The 21,465-nt window shown below is 39.9% G+C and overlaps 1 long non-coding RNA gene across 2 annotated transcripts in view; it reads right to left on the bottom strand.

The window, feature by feature from the left end:
* LOC136884311 (uncharacterized) overlaps positions 1-21,465 on the bottom strand; it is a 108,402-nt gene that overhangs the window by 19,886 nt on the left and 67,051 nt on the right. The window contains exon 1 of one of the 2 annotated variants that reach the window (XR_010861345.2): positions 19,988-20,018. The exons of the other annotated variant lie outside the window; for it this stretch is intronic. This is a non-coding gene — a long non-coding RNA (uncharacterized lncRNA). Of the gene's footprint in view, positions 1-19,987; positions 20,019-21,465 lie in introns of those variants that run through there. 2 annotated transcript variants of the gene reach the window in all.

Raw genomic sequence — 21,465 nt, 5'->3', positions numbered from 1 at the left:
TATTTTTCAAAATAACTGTACTTTTAGCATTTTTATCAAAATAACTGTACTTTTAGCAGTATTTTTCAAAATTATCCTACTTTTAGCATTATTTTTCAAAATAACTGTACCTTTGGCATTATTTTTCAAAATAACTGCACTTTTAGCATTATTTTTCAAAATAACTGTACTTTTAGCATTATTTTTAAAAATAACTGTACTTTTAGCAGTATTTTTCAAAATAACTGTACTTTAGCAGTATTTTTCAAAATGACTGTACTTTTAGCAGTATTTTTCAAAATTATCCTACTTTTAGCATTATTTTTCAAAATAACTGTACTTTAAGCATTATTTTTCAAAATAACTGTACTTTTAGCTTTATTTTTCAAAATTATCCTACTTTTAGCATTATTTTTCAAAATAACAGTACTTTTAGCATTATTTTTCAAAATAACTGTACTTTTAGCATTTTTATCAAAATAACTGTACTTTTAGCAGTATTTTTCAAAATTATCCTACTTTTAGCATTATTTTTTCAAAATAACTGTACCTTTGGCATTATTTTTCAAAATAACTGTACTTTTGGCATTATGTTTCAAAATAACTGTACTTTTGGCAGTATTTTTCAAAATTATCCTACTTTTAGCATTATTTTTCAAAATAACTGTACTTTTAGCATTATTTTTCAAAATAACTGTACTTTTAGCATTATTTTTCAAAATAACTGTACTTTTAGCAGTATTTTTCAAAATAACTGTACTTTTAGCATTATTTTTCAAAATAACTGTACTTATGGCATTATTTTTCAAAATAATTGTACTTTTAGCAGTATTTTTCAAAATTTTCCTACGTTTAGCATTATTTTTCATAATTATCCTACTTTTAGCATTATTTTCCAAAATAACTGTACTTATGGCATTATTTTTCAAAATAACTGTACGTTTAGCATTATTTTTCAAAATAACTGTACTTTTAGCATAATTTTCAATTAACTGTACTTTTAATAGTATTTTTCAAAATAACTGTACTTTTAGCATTATGTTTCAAAATTATCCTACTCTTAGCATTATTTTCCAAAATAACTGTGCTTATGGCATTATTTTTCAAAATAACTGTACTTTTAGCATTATTTTCAAAATGACTGTACTTTTAACAGTATTTTTCAAAATAACTGTAAGTTACTTTTAGCATTTTTTCAAAATTATCCTACTTTTAGCATTATTTTTCAAAATAACTGTACTTAAGGCATTATTTTTCAAAATAACCGTACTTTTAGCATTATTTTTCAAAATAACTGTACTTTTAGCAGTATTTTTCAAAATAACTGTACTTTTAGCATTATTTTTCAAAATAACTGTACTTTTGGCATTATTTTTCAAAATAAGTGTACTTTTAGCAGTATTTTTCAAAATAACTGTACTTTTGGCATTATTTTTCAAAATAATTGTACTTTTAGCAGTATTTTTCAAAATTATACTACTTTTAGCATTATTTTTCATAATTATCCTACTTTTAGCATTATTTCCAAAATAACTGTACTTATGGCATTATTTTTCAAAATAACTGTACTTTTAGCATTATTTTTCAAAATAACTGTACTCTTAACAGTATTTTTCAAAATAACTACTTTTAGCATTATTTTTCAAAATTATCCTACTTTAGCAGTATTTTTCAAAATAACTGTACTTTTAGCATTATTATTCAAAATAACAGTGCATTTAGCATTTTTTTCAAAATAACTGTACTTTTAGCATTATTTTTCAAAATAACTGTACTTTTGACAGTATTTTTCAAAATAAATGTACTTTTGGCATTATTTTTCAAAATAACTGTACTTTTAGCATTATTTTTCAAAATAACTGTACTTTTAGCAAGTCCGCGCGTGTAGTAATGAATTGTGATCTCAGTCAGTAATTTTTAATTTTGGTAAAAACTTTTTTGCGTAATTTCACCTTTTTTAAATAAATCTTTTTTCTTTTTACGTCGTTAAATAATTGACTTTTTGGTAGGTTCCCTATGTTTTTCCACATGGTATTTAATGGTTAGTATCTCTTAACCTTACGACCGAAATAGTCTCATTAAATTATGTTTAGTACTTTTTATATCTAAATTCGGTTTCAAATTACATTTAATTTCGAAGCCTGGCGTCCAGCGTGCAATTGTTGTTAATTATCTATATAGGGTGTTTGATCCGCTACATCACGAGAGAGAAAAAAAATTAATTTCTCATTACACTTGAGCTGGTCACATAAATAGTCACTTCAAATGGACGTAAATTGAACTGTCTTAATTCACAGCGGAATTTCTCTATCATACGCGAATGGTGTTGAAATTTCTAAGTCCGAAACGAATCCTCGTAGGTTTAAGTTTCTTATCACGCAGATTTTTAAACACTTGACGAGAACCGAACTCCCAACTCACACAACGGCTGTGTAGAACCATCAATAGACCGTCCGGCCTCGACTGTGGTACATAGTTGACCGACTTGACATTCAAATATGCCTTCCTTTTATGCAGGATTCTGGAGAACTGAGACGATTACATTACGTTAAATATCTCCCTTAATCTTAATTGGACTCTGCCGCACTCTGGGCGAAACACTGGTAATTATTGACGATTAAGTTTCCTGAATTTTATTTTTAGCTATCTCAATCGGAAGCCATATTTTTGGTTAGTTGGACTTCCTTCAAACTTGAGGACTATGATGGTAAAAAATTGGTTAACACGATAACGTTGTTCATTTAATTGTACTCTGATCCAAACAAAAGTTATTAATTATAGAGCATTTAGAATGTTCTCTCGGCTGACGTAATTTAGCCTTGACAGAGATACGCAGGACGTGACGTCACATGCTCCACGTTGCTCGCAGCTGACGTGCTTGTAGCCGGCTGGGTGTTAGCGCACGGCGCGTATTTCGACTTTAAATATCGGGAACTCTGTCTTGGACCAGCATTCCTGGTACAATATAGATGGATAGATAAAGAAAGGAAAAGGTAAAAATCGGAGGGGAAAAGATCGGGAGAATATGGGGTTGTGGAAGAACCTGCCAACCAAGCTTTTGTCACGTTAGCGACATGCGGGCGTGCATTATCGTGCAATACCAATACTTGATGTCACACTGGTCTGTTTACATGGATTGCGGATGCAAGGCGTCTCATCGTCAGAATAAAAGCCAGCAGTGACAGGTATACTCCCAGAACACGATTCCCTTATTGTCCCACCAGATGCTTTTCTTTAACATGACCTTGTTTATGGATCGGCACCAACTTTTCGACGTTGGCGTACCTTTCTTTTCTTTTTAATGATCACAGAAAGGCACCATTTGCCGTCACCCGTAACAATCGTGGACAAGAATGTTCAAGCACAAATGGTTACACGCTGTAGCCACTCCCCCATCCCTGGACAGGCACAGCGATTGACTGGTTACAGTTGATTACATTTCCGAATTCTGAGGTTGACTGACGCGGGTCGTTATGTTTTTCTTCATCAAATGCCCATGGTCTTGCTGAATGAGGAATGTCTTTAAGATCAAAGTCAAACCATTTTCGTGTCGTACTCTCCCATACTTAGACCGTATGAGCTGCTTTTGCACCTCCGTCAAAGTCGAACAGAAAAATATGACGGAAATGTTCGTTTTCCGCCACTTTGCACTTCACCTTCTTGAGAGCATCACAGCAATGGCACTCCGAATGACAAACAATAAACAATCTTCTGCCTATCTCAAGGGCGCGAACTTATATCCCAACGGAATAATTTAATTTATTTATATAGACTATTTCTGTCTTCACCGTATGCCATTTTAATTCTGGGAATGTCCGAGGACATGTTCTGCCCTTTTTATTTGACACCGATAGGCGATCTGAGATGAGATGATGATGATAAGGTAGAGAGATAGTGAAACCCGGAGACGACACATAACCTACTCCTGTCGTATAACACTAAGCGGTCTGCTCAGGTATTACCGTCTCCATCCGACGGAGAATCACCTTCAACAGCGCCACGTGCCTTCACTCCGTACCAACACTGTAAAAAGGTCTAAACTGAATCCAGGCTTCTGGCATCCAATTTAGTGGTTAGAAATGTTATACTACAGCCTCTCCTACCAACATTCTGATGGTGATTTTTTCCCGGCAACGAAACTCGAACCGCGCTATTTATATAGATGAGAAGAGAAATCAGTTTGTTGAGAACACACCTCTGTTTTATTGCAGTCAGTTAGTACAGCACTCCAAATTGTCGTAACTGACAACAATTGACACCCTGCTCTTTCACATATGTTTCCATTTTGTTTTGCTGCTTCGCGAGTGCTTCCGCCTGCTTCCTTATAAGTTGCGAGTATTCCTCATGGCAGTCAGTGTAGAGCCTGTAGGCCTCGCGGTTCACGACGTCTCTACTGATCGGATGATGGAGCATCTCCTGAATGTAGACCAACAGTTCTCGTATACTCATGTTGGGACTCCAGCCTCCTTCAACAGATATTCTTCCTGAGGGATAGACATTCGGATGGAAAATAGCTGGATAAAACAGACATCTTGGAGGGATTTTTGGATATGAAACAGGAAATCTCATTTCCAGCCTGTATCGGGTACCCGACCATGGTGTACCCTCCCTACCTGGTATTCGACAGTTCCAAAGAAAAACATTTGGAGCTGGCATAACTTCAAAATTATGAAGCGATCTCTTCATCCACATTCTGTATTCTTTTATCAAGTGTTTTATACTCTCTGGAGTTTCCATTCCTTAGCCAATGAGAGCTTTACCTGAAAGAAAGAAATAACAGCACTGTAGTAATGTTAACTCTAGGTATATCCCCTGCCTCTCAACTTGGCACCCACTTGGATCTTCACTTTCAATCAGAGACGTATACTGAGGTCTACCAAGGCTTTCGGTGAAGCCCAAACCTCAAATGTGAACAATGGAAATCTAAAGCACATTATAAAGTAAGCATCTGACACGTTGTTACATTTACACGCCTTGAAAGCAATGAGAAGAAACATCGCTCGTATTTTTGAGTGCAAAGCATCGGAGACTAATCTTGCAGCCCTCTCCCCTCGACCCACCTGGCGCGGCTTGTTGCAGTATGTTCGATGGGAGCGGAGACCGGGTGAGGGGGCATTGCTAACCAGGGAGAGAGCAATCATGCGTTCCTTATTGTATAAACTTCCTCACCTCATGCTTCTTACTTACTAAACCGAGTGCTGGTATTTCAGTCCTCTATACTTCTACACTGTTGTAGGAAGACACTGGAATGTCTGCCGTTATACGAGTAATATAATTTTCTTCTTGTAGGCTGATCTGCTAAAATGAAATGCAATCTTACATCAGCATCATCATCATCATCATCAGTGTTCTGCCATACGGCAGGTCTTCACATGGCAGCTCTCCACGCAATCCTGTCTCTTTCCACCCTCTTTGTTTCCTCATACTTGTATTCTATCCTGATACTGTCCAGCATCTGATATCTTCTCCGTCCTCTTTGTCTTTTTCCATTTACCGTTCCTTCTATAGCATCTATATATAAGCAAGCAATCTCTCCTTATCCAATGACCAATCCAATTGTGCTTTCTCCTCTTGATTACTTTTAATATATTTCTCTCTTCCCCAACTCTTCTCAAAACTTCTTCATTCTTTACCTTTTCTGTCCATTGTATATTTTCCATTTTCCTCCAAATCCACATCTCAAATGCTTCTTTCGTTTTCTTTCCTCAATGTCCAACTCTCAGCTCCATACAGTGCCACGCTCCATACAAAGCACTTCACGAATCGCTTCCTCAAGTCTCTATCCATGCCTCCACAAAAAAGTCTGCTCTTCTTATTAAATGCTTCCTTCGCAATCGCAATACGTGTTTTCACCTCTCGACTGCACCTCATGTCGTCTGTTATTACACTTCCCAAGTGTTTGAAAGCATCCATCTGTTCTATTATTTCCTGCCCTAACTTTATAGTTGTCTTCACTTTTCTTCTGCTTATCACCATACATTTTGTCTTTTTCTTATTAATTCTCATTCCAAATTCTTCACAGACAGCATTTAGATCTGTTAGCATCGATATCATAGTTCGTTCACTCTCTGCCATTATGACCATGTCATCAGCAAATCTCATACATTCTATTTTCCTACCACCAACTTTCACTCCTCTTTTTCCATTCATGCATTTCTGGATAATCTCTTCCAAATAGATGTTAAAAAGTATGGGCGAGAGACAGCAGCCTTGTCTTACTCCCCTTCTAATTGTAGCTTCCTCTGTCATCTCATTCCCTATCTGACCTCTTATCTTCTGCTGTAGATACAGATTCTTGATCAGCCTTCTCTCCTTCCAGTCGACTCCGTTCCTGCTTAGAATGTCCATTAACTTCTTCCACTGTACTCTGTCAAAAGCTTTTTCAAGGTCAATGAACACAGTATATATTTCTCTTCCTCTTTCAATGTATCTCTCTCCTAATGTTCTTAATAGTCCAATTTCATCCCTTGTTCCTTTACCTCTCATAAAGCCATATTGTTCCTCAGAGATACAGTTGTCTAGCCTTCCATGAAGTCTTCTGTTCAGTACTCTCAGTAATACTTTGGCTGCATGTGTGATCAGACTGGTGGTTCTAAAATCTTCACATTCCTTTGACTTCTTTTTCTTTTCAATCGGTACCATTACTACTGAAAGAAAATCATCTGGCCATTCGCCGCTTTGATATTATTACAGAGAAATGTTAGCTCTTTCACTCCTTTATTTCCAAGACTCTTAAAAAGCTCTACCGGTAATCCACCAATTCCACTTGCTTTGCGATTCTTCATTTCTTTCAGAGCTTTTCCTACCTCGCCTTCCAGAATGCTGTATCCTTTTTCATCTTCTATTACTCTTGTCTCATCTTCTATTTCTGTATCATTTGTTCTTTGATCATGCTCATACAGGCACTCAACATACTCTTTCCACCTTTCCCTTACTTCTTCAGGTTTATACACCAATGTGCCACCATTTCTTTCTACTTCCATACTGGTCCTGCTTTTTCTCCCTTCAAATAACAGTTCTGAAGCTAACTTATACATCATTTCATATTTCCCTTCCTTTTCTAGTTTTTCTACTTCCTCACATCTCTCTTTCATCCATGTCTTCCTTGCTTGATCTGTAATTCGTTGTTCAGTTTTCTGTACATTCGTTTCCCTTCCTCAGATCCTACATTCTTCCATTTCCTTCTTTCCTCCATCTTGCTCAGCATTGTATTTGTGACCCATTCTTTCCTTATTCTTGCAGATGTCCTTTTCCCAACTACTTCTTCTGCAGAATCTGTGAGGTTTTCTCTCATCCTCTTCCATGTCTCATTTGCACTTTTATCAATAGAACCTCTATCCCATTTTGACATAAATATGTCTTCCAGCTCCTTATCTTTACCACTTTCCTTTAGAATTTCTAGGTCAAAATATTCTCTTGGTTTACCCTTTCTCACTTTTTTCAACCGCACTTGCAGATCTCCCACCACCAAGTTGTGGTCTGAATCTATATCTGCTCCGGGATATGTTTTTGCATTCTTTAGACAGTTTCCGTACCTGTTCTGTATCATGATATAATCAATTTGATACCTTTCACCATTCAACCTGGATGTCCACGTGTAACGCCGTCTCTTGTGATGTTCGAACAAGGTGTTCCCAATCACAAGTGAGTTTTCTTTGCAGAAATTAACCAACATTTCACCCCTGTTGTTCCTGGTACCCAGTCCAAATTTTCCAACTACTTCTTCTTTTCTTCCTTCACCAACCACTGCATTACAATCCCCCATTACAACAATGCAGGCACTTCTCTTCTCCTTTACCATAAGTTCTTCAATCTTTTCATAGTAGTCTTCTACTTCCTCATCCTTGTGTTGGCTTGTTGGCATGTAAACTTGTATTAGAACTACATCCTTCTTGTCACCCTTTCATCTAATCATCATCAATCTATCATCTATATAGTCCACCTTTAATATTTTTTTTTCAGCCGATTTCCTATCATAATTGCCACGCCATTACTACCACCAGCTTCATTTCCTGAATAAAACAGCCTGTAGTCTCCACTTTCTACCTCACCACAGCTTCTCCATCTTACTTCACACATTCCTAAGGCGTCCAGTCGATTTTTCTTCATCTCCTGTTTCGCATTTTTCAGTTTGCCACCTTGTAGCAGTGTTAGAACATTCCATGTTCCAATCCTTATCTTCTCTCCATTCTTCCTAACCTGCTTTGACCTTCCTTTCTCATCTTCCTTCAATTTATCTTTCGTTTGTCCCATTGTTATCCCCTCTCGTAGATCCGATTGAGGTGAAGTTTTAATTCTTGAATCATTTACACAACGAGCTATACCATATGTTTCCTGGGAAATATAATGCGGTAGTATCCCGTTACTTTCCACATAGGCAATAAGCTGCCCAACCTAATGGGTAATTATCCCATTGTGACCGAAGATGTTCACATCCATTGTAATGGCGCCAACAAGTGCATACTCCAATTCCTAGGCAACGCTGGTGAGAGCATGCAGAGTGCCCGTCTTTGTCATGGTTTCCATGGCACTGATGGCAAATAAAACAAAATGGGTGGCACTTAGGGCAAATGCAAATACAGTAAATAAATATATCGAGTGTCTCTCTTAGTGGTGTTATCTATGGATTGGAGACAAAACAAGATGAATAACGCCTACGGCATCAAGACACATAGACTTATGTTAAAAACCAATATAAATAGATCACAAATTCAGCAGACATCAACACACACTTAATATATGCCACAGTGTAACAAACACTACCAGGAAGCCGCTAACTAAGCACAGTTTCCCCTCATAGATTGATATATGATGCACTAACATCACACACGAACCTGCGTGATCATGGTTCGGACAGTGAACGACAGGTACAACAGATTGTAACACTGTAAAATGCTACATGTGAATTTGATAATAATAATACTATAATGGTGCATAGTCTGTGGTATGAGGATGAAATGAGTGACGAGGGCCTCATAAACACCCAGTTCCCAAGCCAGGGGAATTAAGAGTACCAGGAGGTTGATTCCCAGAATTGAATCGCGACCATCGGACCAAAGGCAAGCTTCTACCCGGAGTTTAATTTGCTAAACCCTAAGCTACCATTTCCGCCGATCAGTTATTGACAGTGGCAGAGGCCAAGGCAGAGACTCGTGAAACAGCCTTGAAAACACAGCAGGCTACTGCGTTGGCTCAAAACGCGTAAGGCTTGACGTTCACTAAACCAACTATTGAAAAGGGGTAACCTAAGTCTAGTGTAGCCCACGTCTTCATCGCACCTTACGCCACTGCTTTCAACTCTTGTTCTTTTCCGACCTCTGCGGTATAGGGGTGCATCATGCAAAATTTGTCTGCTAGGCAGCGTAATACTAATAGACGGTATGCGCTTTCCGCTTCTCGATTGTTTTACTGTATATGAGACATTCGAGTCGGTCTTGCTTATATGGAGTACTTCTAAATGTGTGATAATCGAAAGTGTTACTTAAATGTATGAAAGTGAAATTATTCCATTCCGCTGATGTTTTGAAAGAGATGGGAAATAATCCGTAGGCCTAGGTGCAGTAACTGTTGCGGATTTGAAAGCGGAATTGAAGAAAACGGGCGGGGAAATATCCGGAAAGAAGCAAGAGTTGCTTGAAAGGTTTTCGTATTTTTGTTAAGATTTAATTATTTACGTGCAAATAGCCTTTCGAAAACATGCGTGATATATAACTTACAGTATATTAGGTGAGAGGCCTACATGAAGCACGATATTGGTACAGTAATTGAACATTGACCTATTGCCATGTGATTGGTGGTGATGGGCTCTACAATGTATCCACGGTATCCCCTGCCCATTGTAAGAGGCGAATATAGTACGCGAACCTTTTCTTGAGCCCTGAACTCCATAGTGCTGAATGGGAACTAGGGCTCAAGAAAAAGTTCGCGTACTATAGAAGGGTCGCTACTTGGGAGCATGGGGTGGGAACTACGGATCCCTAGCTGAGTTTGGTATTAATTCCACTCCGCACGTTCATCTTTCCTGTCCGACCTCGCTTGGCCAACCTCTGCTCTCTTCCGACCCTGTCGTCATTAGGTTTGCGAGGCGTATGTTGCTACACCTCTATAAATACTGAACGAGTGAGCCAATCAACTTAAACTGTATCTCCTTTCTTTGTATGTTTACAAGTGGTATAGAATATTTTGACAGGATCAGAAACAACGGAAGCTGTTCGTGTTTTACCTTCTACGAATGAACTTCCTTTTTTAAAAACATGTACAATTAAACTTTGCCCCCTGGTCGTAACCAAATTTTAATACAACGTAGTTTCAAGTGTTCTGAAATTATAAACTTGGTGTTATCAATTTAGTGAAGGGATGTTCTCAGTATCGGAAATTCGGATGAAGTCATTACAAGCACTCCAATTAGTGTTTTATAAAGAACAATTTTGTGGAAAACTTAGATCCATGTGCTGATTTTATATCGAATTTTAGCCGGGGAATTCACTGACAGAGTGGGTAGTCAAGATAGCGCCGAGAGCACTGCTAAAGATCGATCAATCAATCAATCAATCAATCAATCAATCAATCAATCAATCAATCAATCAATTAGTCATCAAAGTTCTGCACATAGGGCATTTGCTCAGGAGGCAGATTACCTAGTCTTTTCTTAAATAATTTGAAATGTTTGCAATTTCTCGAAAATCTCCCGGGCTAAATTGTTCCAATTCCTAACTCCTCTTCCAACTTTATCGTCACATTGTGATCTTTCATACCGTACCACTCAGCCTTATTCGCTTACTAATGCCATCTCTCATCTGACAGCTAGGAACATTCCACTTACTGTCGACCACAATGTCATGTGCACTAGGGCCTATTTTCCTCGTTTCTTTTCACGTTAAATCATGTAGGTTGGACATTTAAATTTATATTATAGTATTTCTTATCTCAGGTGGAACGCAAACAGAGTCCGTTTTAAACGTGTTTCAGCCATGCGTCAACTTTGCTCAAAATCCCAGCAACTGTATTGGAGAGAATGATGGCCGGTACGTTGCCTTCCTGCTGCTGGTTTTCGGGAAAGGAAGCGGCCGTGGTCTTCATTAACGTACAGCCTGGTGTGAAAATAAGAGACCATGGAAAATCATCTTCAAGGCTGGAATTCGAACCCACCGTCTCCCGAATGCGCTGACTCTCGAGCCTTCCCATCCCAATGATCATTTCATTAAGTGTGCAGGAGAAGAAGCTGTCTTGTAAACAGGATTAAGAAAGCTAAAGAAGGTGAGTTGGACTCATTAAGAGAAGCATATACGACTTTTTGTTTTTCCTTAACTGATCTTCAAGACTAGAAAATATCACTGATTTCTATTAAATGTCCAAACATGGGGTTGAGATTTAAGATTAAGTAGCGGAGACACATGGAATCTTTTCAAGTTGCTGGCATCATTTTCTAAGATGACTGAGAAGCCTTCGCTCTCAAGGACATACATTTTCTACACCGGTGAGACTTCGTGTGATCAGATTGACACAATTGCCTTGGAGTGTTAAACAATACGAGTGTTTAAAGAATTTGCCACAGTAAACCTACGCAGCAGTGTTTATATCGTGAAACAAAACCTAACACTATCATAACAGTGCCTGTCAACCTCTTAAACAGTATAACTTAGTCCTTATCCTAAATAATAAGACATCCCACTAACTACTTTTATGGTTTACAGAGACGCCGAGGTGCCCGAATTTTGTCCCGCGGGAATTATTCTTCGTGGCGGTAAATCAACCGACACGGGGCTGACTCAAATACCACCAGACTGAACCAGGGTCGAACCTGCCAGCTTGGGCGTAGAAAGCCAGCGCCTTAACCGTCTGAGCCACTCGGGCCGGCTTGTTCTAACTCAGATATCAATAATAATGCACTGTGTGTCAACAGATTTTTTCAAGATTTGACGTACAACTATTCCGAACTTGGAAGAGAAATAAGTATGCCACGAGTCAAGAACAACATTACTACAGGTTTACACCATCTCGGCTCTACACCACCGGGTAATCATGTCGTCCTCTCGCTTCTTTGATGGCCGGGCTGAGTGGCTCAGCTGACCCCAACTTGGCAGGTTCAATCCTGGCTCAGTCCAGTGGTATTTGAAGGTGCTCAAATACGTCAGCCTCGTGTCGATAGCTTTACTGGCACGTAAAAGAACTCCTGCGGGGCAAAATTCCAGCACCTCGGAGTCTCCGAAAACGGTAAAAGTAGTTAGTGGGACGTATAGCAAACAATATTAAAATTATTATGTCAGATGATGTGTCGACTTATACAAGGAGGACCGTGCCCATGCTCTTCATCACAGCTCTCTATCCTGACCGTCTTTCCAGTGACCACGGGAGTTGAGATTCCTCAAAACTTACTTGAGGAGCACACTCCTGTACATACACCGCCATGCATAAGTAACCAGGTCCCAAATAATCACTTTTTTCAGAGCCTTATGGCCGGTGCCTTCAGTTAACTTTATAGGTAATATTTATCTGTTAATTTGCACCATATTATTTCAATTCTCTATTTGCATGAAAGATACTACAGCGCTAATACCCCACAAGCATTTCGGGTCTGTCTCCCACCTCCCTCTAAAAAAGTCCTTTAATAGATGGTAGACAAATATTGTACATGGCCTCAAAAATGTCTTCGGTCTGTCTCCCACCTCCCTCCAAAAACGTCCTGGGTACGGACCTCCTTTAATGGATGGTAGAAAAATATTGTACATGGCCTCAAAAATGTCTTCAACAACTACGACCATTATACAAAACATATCAAGCAAATTTATGAGCGGCGAGGAGGTTCAGAACACCATCCGGGACAGATAAACACATCATAATAATACTACATATTGGAATATAAGAACTGAACACTGAGAGAATTTACTACTATTGCAAAAGTTCTATGAAAAGGTGGTCGTTACAGCACAGCCTACCTGGTTGTAGAGAACACTTCCAATAAGATGCTCACAAAAGTTTTGTAAATGTTCGTGGTCTTTTTGCAGCATCGGTATAAGTGCATTATGCAGTCATTTGTCTTCCCCTTCACCACGACTTTGTTTACTCCGTGCTGCATATAAGATCTTCGGAATGCTTGAGCTAACACACCCGTATTATTCCAGCATCTGCTAAATGTGTGGAAGATTACAGAAAACAATGTGCAGATACCAGCTCGTTTTAATATTTCAATACTTTATACCAAACGTTTAACATTCAGACTACTATCATGTCGTACACCATAACATGCATCGACATTATTTAATGTGGGTTCTTTGTGTGGTCAACAACAATAGTATCTCGTTAGCTTCAGTTGTTAGGGAGACTAATCCTAAGACCACAATGCTGGAACATCAAATCTCCCAACTTCTTTCTTTCTTTACAGCCTCGTTATTTCTCCTCACATTCTCTGGTCCCTTTCTAACGATCTCTTAAGGGCAGTTGCTTCAGCTTCTGGATGTTTGACATCACATGTGACAACAACAAACTGTCCTATCACATCGCTGAGAATCCCTGCAGGGTTTTATCAACCTGGATGACAGAGGGAGGTTTAGATGCCCTGCAAGAAGTTGGCCATGGAGATTGGTGCTTGTTTTCAGATGAAGTAAAACCATGCTCTAATGATACACTAATGATATGGTAATTATTATTTTAAGAGAAAGTGCAAATTGTGGTGGTGATCATTGTTTTAAGAGAAAGTACAGCTAGAGAAGCATGCTCTAATAAACTCTGCAGGACCCTTCCAGTAACTATGTTACGAAAAGATTTCAAGATAATTGGAAGGAAAACGGTTAACACGTCCTGAATGAGTAACCCTTTTTTCTTGATCCAGAGGAAGTTCTTTGATGTCGATTGTGTCTGATCATCACTTGACGTTCTTAATGATGATTGAGATATGAGATATGGCTGGGAGACCTTCCACTGGAACACCAGGCAGAGTGCATGCAGGTTTCAGTCTATCGATGGAAATAGTTTACCCTTGCAATCAAGAGCAGATAGATAAAAATCTGCATCGATAGACTGAAACCTGCATGAAATCCCCCAGTGGGTGGGGGCGGTAGAATAACACCCACGGTATCCCATGCCTGTCGAAAAAGGTGACTAAAAGGAGCTCCAGGGGTTCTGAACTTTGGAGCGTGGGTTGGCGGCCACGGGGCCCTCAGCTGAGTCCTGGCATTGCTTCCACTTACTTGCGCCAGACTCCTCACTTTCATCTATCCTATCCGACCTTCCTTGGTCACCTCTTGTTCTTTTCCGACCCCGACGCTATTAGGTTTGCGAGGGCTAGGGAGTCTTTCATTTTCACGCCCTTCGTGGCTCTTATGTTCCTTTGGCCAATACCTTCATTTTGCGAAGTGTCGGACCCCTTCCATTTTTTTCTCTCTGATTAGTGTTATATAGAGAATGGTTGCCTCTTAAAACAATAATCACCACCACCACCACCACCTGCATGAAATATGCCTGATGTTCCAGTGGAAGATCTCCCAATTCTTCTTCTTCTTCTTGAAAGGTGTGGTTGGACTCATGTGTTATCGTCCAGTCACGAAGATCTCCCAATCATATCTCAATCATCAAGAATCTCAAGTGACGATCAGACACAACCGACATCAAGGAACTTCCTCTGGATCAAGAAAAAAAAAAGCGTTACTCGGTCAGGACGTATTATCCATTTTCCTTCCAAGTATCTTGAAATCTTTTAGTAACTTAGTTACTGGAAGGGGAGTAGTGTAGGACCCTGTTGGACGTAAGATGGCTGCCATTCAAGACACCTGTAAGACTTAACGATGACTGGCGTGATCTTTAGGAACCAAGAAAAGTAGCTTCTTAGGGTCAACAGTGAGATTAGATTTATTATTTTCTGGGATTCTGCAATAAAAGTGATCCTTCGTTCTTTTTTGATACATTAACAAGAAAGGTATAACAAAAATGAGTTATTATTGAAAGTAAATAATTGCTCTTGACCATACCTACAATACTAATGATGTGGTGATAATTGTGTTAAAAGGAAGTACAACTGGACAACCATCCTCTATTAAATCTCCTATGCGTGGGGGCGGTAGAATAAAGTCCACGTTATCCCCTGCCTGTCGTAAGAGGCTACTAACAGGGTCCCCAGGGGCTCTCAACTGAGTCCTGGAATTGTTTCCACTGACTTGTGTCAGGCTCCTCACTTTCATATACCCTATCCGACCTCCCTTGGTCAACTCTTTTTCTTTTCCAACCCCGGCGATATTAGAGCATCCGAGCCCTAAGAAGTCATTTATTTCGTGGCCCTTGTCTTTCTTTAGCCGATAGCTTCATTTTTCGAACTGTCGGAACCCTTCCATGTTTTATTTCTGATTAGTGTTATATGAAGATGGTTACCTAGTAGTACTTCCTCTTAAAACAATAATCACCACCACCATCACCGCGAACACTCCCGGCAATAACCACCTGCCTCCATCCAGTAGGCTACCAACAAATGTGTTCCTTGTGAAAATTATTTTTTTAAACCATTGAATCTTTTGAATTTCTAAACATGGAGGAACAAAATGTGCTTCCTACCGGACACGTCCAGTTCGTTCGTCCTGGATTTGTGCGGCCACCCGTTTGCGATAATACGGCGAAGCACAGTGGGACAGTGCAATACGGAGTTGTGCAGTTGTGTGAAATATAGGTACTCTATCTACTTGTCTGCACAAAGAGTGCATCCCCAATTTATTAGCATTAACGGTAGGTCACTCAAGGGCAGTTTGAGACGCTAGTGGAAGGGAGATCGTTGTGCACAACAGAGGCAAGTCGTCACCATCGTTACTCACAAATGAAGCATAGCCTGGCAACGATCAAAACGTTAATTTCGCAGCGATGCCTTACTCGGAAGATATAACGAGTCCTGGTGCAAAGGAGTTATCAGGTACCATCAGTCCACAACCAACATTGGAAGACTCTGTAGGTGGCGACCACGGGTCCTCTAGCTGAGTCTGCTAGGTCTAGCGAGTCCTTCCCTTTGTTTGCCGACACCTACATTCTTCTGATTAGTGGCTACCACCACCAGTCGCATACTGTACCTCTGTGGGACAAAATCCCGACATCTCGGCGAACCGAAAAGTAGTTAGTGGGCGATAAGATAGGGAGGTTGGGTAGGTAAGCTGAAAGAGAGGAGGCTGCCACAAGCTAACGACTCTTTTAGTCGTCACGTTCGACAGGCAGGGGACCACCGAGCAGAACCGTAAGTTACCACCACCCTTGTTTACACATGAAGACATGTCCAAGTAATTCACTTACATATATTTCTACAAACCGTTCTTTTATTTTGCTTAGTCACAAGCTTTGAAGGGATTTACATCACACGAAATTTTGTGTGGATTTTCTTATCAGATGCCCCCTGTGGGTGGGGGCGGTAGAATAACAACCACGGTATCCCCTGCCTAAAAGGGGCGACTAAAAGAGGCCTCAGGGGCTCTGAACTTTGGAGCGTGGGTTTGCGACCACGGGCCCCTCAGCTGAGTCCTGGCATTGCTTCCACTTACTTGTGCCAGGCTCCTCACTTTCATCTATCCTATCCGACCTCTCTTGGTCAACTCTTGTTCTTTTCCGACCCTGACGCTATTAGGTATCGAGGCCTAGGGAGTCTTTCATTTTCACGCCGTTCGTGGCTCTTGTCTTCCTTTGGCCGATACCTCAATAATCACCACCACCACCACCACTTAACATCCCTGCAACTCACAACACACTCCACGCAGTTTCCTATACACGGCAGACAACGCCCACCCTAACCGGAGGATCTGTTCTCGGGCGCTGCACCAAGCTAGCCACACGAAACTGTTATTTATTTATTTATTTATTTATTTATTTATTTGCAAGCTGCTTTACGTCGCACCGACACAGATAGGTCTTATGGCGACGATGGAACAGGAAAGGGTTAGGAAATTGGAAGGAAGCCGCCGTGGCCTTATTTAAGGTACAGCCCTAGCATTTGCCTGGTGTGAAAATGGAAAACCACGGAAAACCATCTTCAGAGCTGCCGACAGTGGGGCTCGAACCCACTATCTTCCGAATACTGGCCGCACTTAAGCGACTGCAGCTATCGAGCTTGGTGAAACTGTTACTAAATATTTTAATGATCTTATGGGTTAATTGGTAATAGAATGAAATGAAACTGTTGAAAGTGTTTCTCACAAATGAATAGGCCCTACTGGTATGTTTTTGGAGAAGGGAAAGTTATATAAACATCAAATGATCTCAATTGCCTGGTGTGAAAATGGGAAACCACGGAAAACCATCTTCAGGGCTGCCGACAGTGGGGTTCGAACCAACATCTCCCGCATGCGAGCTCACAGTTGCGCAATTCTTATCTTTTACTGTCGTTTATACAGGCATGATGATGAAGGGTAAAAATGGAATAGGTTAGTTCAGGGAATTAGTCGGATGGAACCGGGAGTCACCTGTAAACCTTTTGATGTTCAGAACTCCCAGCAGCCGTACAGTAAAACCCAAGAACTAAGTGCAGTAACGGACTCACTCTTCCTTATCCAGTTCCAGCAACTCGTGAATTCTTATCTGCGTGTATGGACGAAGTTTCTTTACCTTGGTCCCTCTTTGATAAATCGAATATCATTACCAATACCAATACCGGTACCCCGCCCCCTTGAAACAAACGACGTAATGATTTCGTAGGAGATCGAAGCAAACGACATGAAAGTAGACTGCTAAACATATTCGTTACAGCGCCTCGGGCTGAAGCTCAGTGAACTACGGCCGCCATGACAGTTGCAGGCAAGAGAACTTGACACTTCGATACTGGCCTAGCCGCATGTTACTTTAGCTTAGCATTAGCAGTGCACGAATAGATGTGGTTATTTTTGATGCAAAAGTAAAGTCTTATTTAAACGTATCAGTTCAGACGTTTTGAAAACACTGTTACAATTAGTAATCATAGGACTTTTGATTAAATAACCGTAGAAAATCTGGCAGCCGTTTGGTTGGAAAGATGATGAACAGTATTAATTTGTAATAATAGGCTATGCGTTTTTCTGTAAGAAGATACCCATGTCATGCGCAGTATTTTACTCCACCAGTCTCCATCAGAAAGCCATTAACGTTACATTTCATTTCCTGGCATCTCTTCACAAGACCTATTGTACGTGTGTTATTCTACACGAATACCTACGTACAAACCACGCTACATTTCAATACGGGACTTACGGCATATGGACCAGAATAAACTACGCTACGATGCATACAACTTGCCTTGGGATAGTATACGTAATTTTCAGAATATTAACTCTAAAGTAAACAAATTTAATTCACTGGTACTGGAAATATTTGACAAGCACGCACCAAAGAAACAGGTAAGAATCACCCGCCATTCTTCCGCGTGGCTAACGCCGAGATAAGATCTGCTATGGCCAGTCGTGATAAACTGTACAGACAATATAGACAGACGTATGACACAGATGATTTCCAGCGATACAAGATTCTGAGAAACAGAACCAAGCAGTTAATTAGGAATGCTAAATATAAATACTTTCAGGAACTGATGAACAATAACAGCCCGAGACAAAAATGCAATAAATTACGCACGTTAGGAATAGGTAAAGCCGTAGAGCAACATGTACCAAGCATATCGCTAGAGGTTTTAAATGATCATTTCGCACTGCCAAGAATAGCCTCTACCTCCTTCCCAGACAATTCACTACCCTTGTTACAAGAGCAGTCTGTGTATGAGCAATTCTATTTTAGAAATGTCAGCTCGAATGAAGTTAAACGTGTGATATACATCTAATGCCACAGGTAATGATGAAATTCCTATATCGCTTATTAAGGATGTCTTAGGAGCTGTTCTGCCAATACTAACTCATATATTTAACTACTGCCTGACAAACGGAGTTTTCCCAGATGTTTGGAAAGATGCACTAATTAGACCCATCCCGAAGAGCTTCAAGTTAGATTCTCCTTCAGATTATCGTCCAGTATCCATTCTACCAACCTTATCCAAAGTGCTTGAACGTCTAGTTCATACACAAGTTACTGAATACCTTACCAAGTATTCCCTCCTTAATCCCTTTCAAGCCGGCTTCAGGAAAGGACACAGCACTGCGACAGCTTTACTACGAGTGACAGATGATATCAGACGTGCAGTGGACCAACGGGGCGTGACTGTACTGACATCATTAGATCTCAGTAGTGCCTTCGACACTGTTAATCCTCAGTTACTACTGCAGAAACTTCGAGAGCTAAATTGTAATAGTGTATCACTTCGTTTCTTTTCATCTTACCTTGGAAATCGCCGGCAATGTGTAACAGTTGGAAATTTGAGTTCAGGATGGCAAAGGAAGACCCTCGGTGTCCCTCAGGGGTCGGTTCTCGGACCACTGCTATTTATCATCCAAATTAATGATATACCAAAAGCTCTTAAATTCTGCAAATTGCAAGTGTACGCGGATGATGTACAGATTTACTATCATTCAAAGCCGAGTGATATTGATCCTGCAATTACTAAAATAAATTCTGACCAACATCTTAGTGACTATGCAAATAAAAACAGTTTATTAATGAATCCAAATAAGACTCAAGTTATTATTATCGATACCAGACTCTAAACTTAACTCAACAGGTGATAAGCACATGTAATAAAGTACATAAATGCTTATATTTCCTGAAACGGTTCGCTAATGTATTCTCTGTTCGACTTAAAGTACAAATAATTCGCTCTCCTATACTACCTATATTTGACTACTGTGAGACTGTGTTGACTGGAATAACCTGCGACAGTAACAAGAAACTGGACCGCAGTCTGAACAGCTGCATAAGATATATCTTTAATCTGCGATATGATGCTCATATATCACCTTATTATAAGGAGCTGTCGTGGCTTCGAGTGCACCAGCGCCGTGAACTTCACATGCTATTACTTCTGCACAAAGTACTTTGCACTAATACTCACGACTATCTGTCTTCAATTTTTTTTTTTTTTTTTCCCTCTCGTCCTATCATGAACACAATACAAGATCTGGCTCCTATCTTGCCATACCTGTAAACCGCACTGCTGTGTACAACGGCTCCTTCATAATCTCTGCGTCTAGGTCATGGAATTCGCTATCTGCGAACATTAGAGAAAATCCTTCTCATCGCAAGTTTAAAGTGGCTTGCCGCGAGCATTTGCTGGGTAGATCCCGCTGACTTGCTGGATAATTGTTGAGCGAATGAAGGAATGAATGAGATGAATGAATGGATTACTGCAGTTACATAATTTAACTGTACGTTATTTTGTGTATTTTAAAATTAAGGATTCTTTCATTATTATTATTATTATTATTATTATTGCTATTAGTATTATTTGTTTTATTTGTATTTGAAATTATAAGTTATGTATACTCGTCTAGTGGTTATGTGTAAGAGAGGGCCTTGAGCCCTAACTTCGCCACTAATAAAAGCATTATCTATCTATCCATCTATCTATCTATCTATCTATCTATCTATAATTACAGTATTTGGGGATTATTATCTTATTATAGTATAGGCCTAAACCCAATGTCATATCCAATAGGTCATGACATATTATTTTTCCTCAAGGTTTCTTTTGAACTCCCCCTGTGGGTGGTAGCGATAGGATAACACAGACGGTATACCCTGCCTGTAGTAAGAGGCTACTAAAAGGGGCCCAAGGCCTCTTAAAACTTGAGAGCGTAGATTAGCGACCACGGGGTCCTTATCTGAGTCCTCCTGTGGGTGGCGGCGGTAGAATAACACCCACGGTATCCCCTGCCTGTCGTACAAGGTGACTAAAAGGGTCCCCAGGGGCTCTCAACTTGGGAGCGTGGGTTGGCGACCACGGGGTCCTTAAGTGAGTCCTGGCATCGCTTCCATTTACTTGTGCCAAACTCCTCGCCTTCATCTATCCTATCCGACCTCCCTTGGTGAAGTATGGTTGTGATCCGGCCCCCATGGTATTAGAGCATTTGAGGCATAGGGGTGCTTTCAATTTCACACTCTGCCTGGCCCGTTGTCTATCCTTGGCCGATTCCTTCATCTTTCGAAGTGTCCGATCCCTTTCATTATTTTTTTCTGACTAGTGCTGTATAGAGGATGGTTGCCTACTCGTACTTTCTCTGAAAACAATACTCAACACCACTCCTCTTTTCTGGGACTACAACGGAGAGAGTAGGATTTAATATTGGATCACTACAATACACCTTATAACTGCACTTCTAGTTTAATTATTAATTAGATACGAAATCACTTTGACCATTTAACATTATTTCATTAAATATTATTGTTTAACAGGAAACTGGAGCCACCTTTCAACCAACACAGTCCATTGCCACATAATCACAAACGAATTAATTACATTGGTTAACAATGTCATCACATAACTTCAACGGTACTTTTATTTCGTGTATTTTAAAAAGGTTTTTATCACAATTAAGGGCGGTTTTATTGCATGGAACATAAAGAATAACGAATTTATTTTATTGTGTACGTTTATATAAGTACAGCCACTATGCCATT

Source organism: Anabrus simplex, chromosome 12 (genome assembly GCF_040414725.1).
Source record: "Anabrus simplex isolate iqAnaSimp1 chromosome 12, ASM4041472v1, whole genome shotgun sequence".
Lineage (NCBI taxonomy): Eukaryota > Metazoa > Arthropoda > Insecta > Orthoptera > Tettigoniidae > Anabrus > Anabrus simplex.
The sequence above is the reverse complement of the archived record's forward strand: the minus strand, read 5'-3'. Positions and strand labels throughout refer to the sequence as shown.